The following is a 6,930-nucleotide window of genomic DNA, read 5'->3' as shown; positions in this document are numbered from 1 at the left end:
TGAGGATTATATTTGCACTGGTCAAATTTTGGCACTTCTTGCCCAGCTGTTTGCTTCCCACCTGGGTTTCTCTGGTTTCCTGTTGATCTCAACTCCTCAAAACCTCATCAGAACTCCTCCCTTCTGTCATGAGGCTCCTCAAGTGCAGAGAACGGTAATTTTGTCCAAAATCAGCTGGAATTAGAATATTAGGTGCACAGGCCCTGTAAATCTCAGCCCATCCTTCATCATCCAAGCAAAATGAGCTTTTTGTGGGAGCAGAGAAAACCAACATCAAAGTGCCCAGGAAGGGGGTGGATGGGGACACAGTGGTGTTGAACCTGGCAAAGGAAATTACGTGGAATCAAATCACCTCACGCATCCACGGATTTCTATCTCTTAAAAAGAAAAAAAATACCAATTAACCACTTTGGCTGCTATTTTACCCTAATTGGCTCCTCACCCTGGCAAACCAAGGAGTGCTCAGCTGCTCCCCTCGTGTCCCTGTGCCCATCCCAGCCCGGTGTAGCCTTGTGTGAAATTGTTTTCTCTGCAGAGCCATCCCTCGTAATTCCACCAGAATAATCCTTGGCTCAGTGCTGGGGAAGCTCAGCCACCGAGGGGAAGCAAAGGCATCTGCACACCCTCACCCCCTGCATGCTGGGGAGCTCAGCCAGCTCCAAAAACACGSAACATTTGCAAATCTCGCTTTCTTTCACGCCATGTTTGCTCTGTAGGGTGGCAGAAAAGGCTCAGGGAGCAGCCAGCCACGGTGAGCAGGAATAAAGGAGGGAGGGAAACACCTCAGGGTGGGTTGGTTTGCAGGTAGAGGGGTCAGAGAGTCAGAATCGTGTCCCTGCTGATGGAAATCAGCACCAGAGGTTCTGTCCCAGAGGGCTGGAATGATGACCTGGGTCTGTGTAACTCTGTGCTCAGAGGGAAAGGTTTCATTGTGATTATTTGATTAAATAAATGCTCCTCACCCCCACGGCTGGGAAAARCCTTTCTCTCATTTTAGCAGGGGAATGCAGAGGGGAGGCACTGTTCCTGCAGCAGATCTGCTACTCTGAGCTCTTCCCACGAGCTGCCAAACCCTAAAGGAGCCCAGCATGACCCTGTGTGACCCCAGGCCAGAAGGGAATGCTGGGGTGGGCCTCCCTCACCAAACTGAGTAATTCCTTTCCCTTGCTGGATAAATGATGGCAATAACACATAAATTAAACAATTCCCAGCTCCACCAGGAGCATCTCCTTCAGAGAGGGAGCCAATTTCCAGATATCACCAACAAATCCCACAGCCCCAGAGCCCTGATGAGAAACRACACAGAACCCCCAGGCAGGTGCAAAGAGGAATCGGTTTATTGCAAAATCAAGAAGTTTTTAAACTATTAACTTGTTCTGGATTTATTTTCTTGTGAAGCACAACGAAGTGTTTTACCCAGCTACCATAAATCACACCAGGAACATGCCATAGTCAGAACCAACTGCCATAAATCATGCCAGGAATATGCCATGGTTGGAACCAACCACCATAAACCATGTCAGGAACATGCAATGGTCAGAACCAACCCCATAAATCACACCAGGAACACGCCATGGTCAGAACCAACCCCATAAACCACACCAGGAACACAACATGGTCAGAACCAACTCCATAAATCACACCAGGAACACGCCATGGCTGGAACCAACCCCATAAAATACACCAGGAACACGCCATGGTCAGAACCAACTGCCATAAACCACACCAGGAACATGCCATGGTCAGAACCAACCATCATAAACCATACCAGGAACACGCCATGGTCAGAACTGACCACCACACACCACGGTGTGAGCTCTCACAGGCTCTATCTTTTTTTTTCCAGGGTTATGGAACTTGTTTTCCACCTCCAGTTTTGCTGAGTCATTCCCAGAATCCTTCTCTGGTGAGCCCAAGTGACAGGAGAAAGCAAGAGTTTCACAGGGGTAACAAGGCCCTCGTTTTGTAAGGTTTAGATATCAGGAAAAAGTTTTTTTTATGGGAAAAGTGATAAAGCACTGGAATGGTCTGCCCGGGGAAGGGGTGTAGTGACCATCCCTGGATGTGTTTAAAGAGAGATTGGATGTGGTGCTGGGTGCTGTGGTTTGGTTGAGGTGTTGGGCATGGATTGGACTGGAAGATCTTGAAGGCCTCTTCCAATCCTGTTGATTCTGAGATTCTGTGAGTGAGGGTGAGCCCATCTTGAGGGCACTCTGCTCACTGAGGTGGATGATCCTTGGAAACCCCGAGTTCAGGAGCTCCTGGAGTCCTGCTGGTGACACACAGCAGTGCCCTCAAACAGAACACTGGGTTGGACTGGAAGATCTTGAAGGTCTCTTCCAGCCCTGGTGATTCTGGGATTCTGTTTTRCTAAACTCCAAATCTGGCACACAGATCATGTCTCCCCCAGGGACTCCTTATCGAATTTCTTGTMACCCTATCAGCGCTGTGCCTCAGGTTATCTGCCAGCATCCCAGCGTGAGGAAGATGCTTATCCTCTGCTCTGATTATTCAGTAATTTCCTGCTGTTTTCTGTTTGCTCCTGGATGCTGGGAGGTGACAGCGATGTGGGATGATAACCGTGCTCCAGGGAGCACAGCACTGCCCTGTCCCTAACCTGGCTTCGACCTGGGACGTGCTGAACTTTAATGAAGTGTGATAAGGAGCTGTAAACCGTGCCTGCATCAGGTCAGAACCTGAAATCAATTTGTAGGCATCCCTCGGGCATCCCTCGGGTTCAAGGCAGGCAGGGACCCGGGAGCAGGGAGAGAGCGATTGCCGTGTAATTACGGGGTCTGTCACTGAACACGGGTGTGTGATGGGTGTCCTAAAGCCCAGATTTGCATCATGGATACGCTAATTTGTCACGCTGACAGACAACAGAGCCCCGGCTCCAACAGCCATTGGAGCTAATTAAACAGACAAACCAATCAACARACGTGGCAGATGAGGAATTTTAATGGGAGAATTAAATATATAGAGTGACCTTGCGGTGGTGCTTAGGGTAATTTTATTTAATACCAGAGCCTGAGAGGGAAATTACTTAAAAAGCACATAAAGCATGACAAGGCAGTAATGACAATTTCGCCAGGGCTCGGTGGCAGTTTTCTTTTTTTTTCAGAGTGATCTCAAASCATCCTATGAGATCCTATGAGAATACATCTCTGGATTCACTTCAAGAAAATGTGAATGGGTGCAGCCAGGGTGTATGACCCTCTGCTGAGGTTAATTAAGGCTCTGGTTTAGTCGAGGCACTAAAATTTAACCCTTTTTTTGTCCATCTCTCAGCTTGGTCTTCGTCTTGCTCACCCTAACCCTAACCCTAACCCTAACTCTAACCCTAACCCTAACCTTAACCCTAACCCTAACCCTAACCCTAACGCAACCCTAATCCTAACCCTAACCCAGAATTTTGCTGGGATTAAAACAAGACGAGGAAGTTTTTGGAACAGCCCTCAACTGTAATTTTTTTTTGATTTCCTTCAAAAAGGTGCATCTCCTGCTGAGGAATCAGGGCCCAACAGCGAAAGGATTTCCTTCTCAGCTTTGTTTCTTTGAACGTGGTGAGCTGGGCAATCCATCCCTGTCCCTGTCCTTCCCGAAGCCATCTGGGCACATCAGCTGTGATGGATCATTTCGATATCGCGCCTTCTGTCCTGCAAACAGAGCTCCCCCTCCTTTTTTTGAGACAAAAGCTGTTAATATGTGAGTTCCCATTCCAGTCAAGCAGGCCATCAGGCAGAAGGCTCCCCGACAGCCTGTTTGTGTCGGGGACATGTGACACTGCTCCAGACAATAAATATCTCCAGAGMGGGGGGGATTTACAGCCCGTGGCATCATCTGGCTCCTGGGCTGGGTTCATCCCTGGGTTACTGCTCTGCAATCCCCAGGAATTATCCCAGGCACTGAATCTGCTCCCGTGGCAGACGGGCCAGGCTGGAATYGCAGCTCTGCTCTTTTTAACTCGCTCCTGTCCAAAAAACGCACGAGGGCGGCTGAGCACGGTTTTGAGCTGAGCTTAGGGAATTCATGGRGTGGGGAATTTGGGACAGGGATTGGCCTGAAGGTCAGGTCCTGGTGAGCTGATAAATATTCTTCAGGTAGCACAGGATGGGAGAGATGCCAAAGCTGACAGGAGAAGCATTTACAGAGGGAAATGGAGAGAATGTTCCCAGCAAAGTTTGGAAATCAGCATGAGATGCTCTGTCCCAGAGTGCTGGAATAATAAGCTGAGTCTGTGCAACTCTGTGTTTTAGTCCTAATTATTTCACTAAATAAAGTATCCTCATCCATGTGGCTTATTTCTTTAAATATTCTTTAATTTCTTTCTTTATTTCTTYAAATAAAYCACAAATATTCTTTGATTTCTTTATTCCTGTAAATAAGCCACAAATACTCTTTGATTTCTTTTCGTATTTCTTTAAATAMACCACAAATATTCTTTAATTTCTTCCATTATTTCTTTGAATAAGTCACAAATATTCTTTGATTTCTTTCTTTATTTCTGTAAATAAGTCACAAATATTCTTTGATGTCTTTTATTTATTTCTTTAAATAAGCAACAAACGTTCTTTAATTTCTTTTAAAAAGCCTCGTCCTCAAAGCTCTATTTCTTTATTGAGAAATWTATTGAGAAATTCAACTCAAATTGCTTTTAAAAGTTACTGCTCTTCTTGCAGACCTCTTTGAAATTTAACTTTTTAAAGTCAGTCTRTTATCAGATATCTCAGCAGAAAGTTCTTGGAGCACTTGGAGCATCTCTCAACCCAAATTCCTAATCTTTATGTCAAGGAATAGAAAAYGGCCTTGGCAAATCTGTCATTCATTGCATCCCTCATCATCAAATCTCTCCTGGTTGAGGAGAAACAAACCTGGAAGGGGTTAAAAAGGGGTTAAATGCTCAAACTTTCTAATTAGCCAAGGGTTCAGGACAAATAATTTGATGTATGATCCTCTCTGCTTTTTTTTCAGTTGAGTTTTACTTTCTTTATAGTGGTCCTTAAAACCTTCTGTGCACAGAGTTAAGCAGGGAAAGAATTTAAGGCCTGTGAGTGTTTCTGTACAGGATAAAAGGTGCTCCCAGCACCCAAAACCAAACCCAAAAAAAAAAAAAAAAAACCAAAAAAAACCAAAACAAACGAAAATAAAAGCCTCAAAAAAAATTCTGCATGCAATTTACCCGTTAGTTTTCATCTGGAAGAGCACCCGTTCCTATGGAAATTGCTGGGATTTATCAGGCTGCCAAGTTTTGCTTCTTGAGAGGAAAATTAAGCCTTATGATGTTTGCAGTACCTGAAAATTTGGGCATTTACAATCTTCAGCTCTGTAACGTGAAGCTGTGTGCCCTTAAAAATGAAAAAGGACCTGAAATCAGAATTCCAAGGGAGCCCTCACCAAAGGAGGTGTGTGGAAAAGAAGGGGGAAGGAAATGCCAGCTCTCAGATCTGTCTGARCACCTCTGTGGCCTCTGAGCTCTTCCAAATCACCAATTTTGACTGCACAACCCATCCAGGGTGSAAGCAGCTCCATTAATTCAAATTTCTCCTTCCTATGGAGAGTAAAATGGGGAGGAGGGCAAAGAGAGAGGGGTGAAGAGGCCAAATAAATCAACACCATTCACAAAAAATGGGCTGAAAATTAAAAGACAGGGAGGGAAAAGAGACAAGTGCCGACAGTAAAAGGAAAAATGAGGAAGTGCTGTTATAAAAATGATGCAGTGTCCAGGCAGCCAAACCCTCAGCCTTGAAAAGCTCACRAGGAAAGCATTACTCAGGGAAGATGAATCCCTTCAGTTAACCTTGTTCACAGCAACATCTCTGCAGGTCAAAAAATCATTTCTCTCTCATTTTCCAGCTTTCCTTTGACAATATTCAGATATTTCCTGAATATTTTTGCATATGGATGGGTAAGTTGGGATTGGCTCAGGCTGAGCTGAACTGGCAGAGAGATTCCCTTAATCTGGGAATATTGAGCAGCGTAATTCTTCTTTGATCGGAACGTAACAGGGGGAAAATCCTCCCCAAAGCAAATCCTCCCCTGATTGTGCTGCCACCAGGCTGTTTTTCAGCTGGTGACCAGGCTGTGATCGCTGCACTGCAGCACAAATGCCTGGGAAAATTATGAGGATTTCAGCAAAACCATAAAAGCTACAGGAGCAAAGCTGCTGTGAGTTCCTGCTCTGTTCCCATCAGAGAATTCAGGAACTTTAGGAGCTTCTTTGCAGCACTTTCAGCTCTGCTCCATTGAAATGTTCCTCCTTTTGCCCACTTTCACATGGCCATTGAGATATTTTGACTCTGAGTTGGATATTTTGGTCCTCAATTAGGAAGGGTCTTCCTTGGCAGCATTTGCACCCTAAAATTCAGGGATTTGTTAATTTTCCTGTCATTTATGTCACCAAAGGGTTGCAGAGGGTTTGTCCTGCAGCCACCCACGATTTATGGTGGGCATTCCATCACCAACCAAACACAACTGAGGATGTTCYTCAAGGCAGAACATTCCAGCTGCTCCCAGAAGGTCAAACAGCAAAATCTCCACSACTCCTCCCCTCTCCAGGCAGAGAAGATACAGGAAACAAAGCACCACGTTTGTCTGATGGATTTATTCCTACTCACCGAGGCAATTTCATCAGCAAAACCAGACAAAATTGATGARGAGGGAGCAAACCAAGCCCTGCAGCTTGGTGTTTATTGATAAACCTCACCCATGGGATGCTTCTGATCCTGAGACAAACGTGAGAGCCAGAATATCCTCAGGCAATGGTTTTCAGGCAGATCCACAGCAGGAGAGTGGGGAATAAGGAGTTTTTTTGCTGCCCTGAACACTGATCCCTTCATTTGGGATCACAAATTCAAATTGCAGACATTGCAGGTCACAGATCCAAATGTTTCCAAACTGAACTGGCTCTAAAAGGGGATCAAGTGTTCAGGT

The sequence above is a fragment of the Malurus melanocephalus genome, unplaced genomic scaffold (assembly GCF_030028575.1).
Source record: "Malurus melanocephalus ecotype Western Australia unplaced genomic scaffold, MMel_1.1 scaffold_748, whole genome shotgun sequence".
In the NCBI taxonomy this organism is placed as follows: domain Eukaryota; kingdom Metazoa; phylum Chordata; class Aves; order Passeriformes; family Maluridae; genus Malurus; species Malurus melanocephalus.
The sequence above is the reverse complement of the archived record's forward strand: the minus strand, read 5'-3'. Positions refer to the sequence as shown.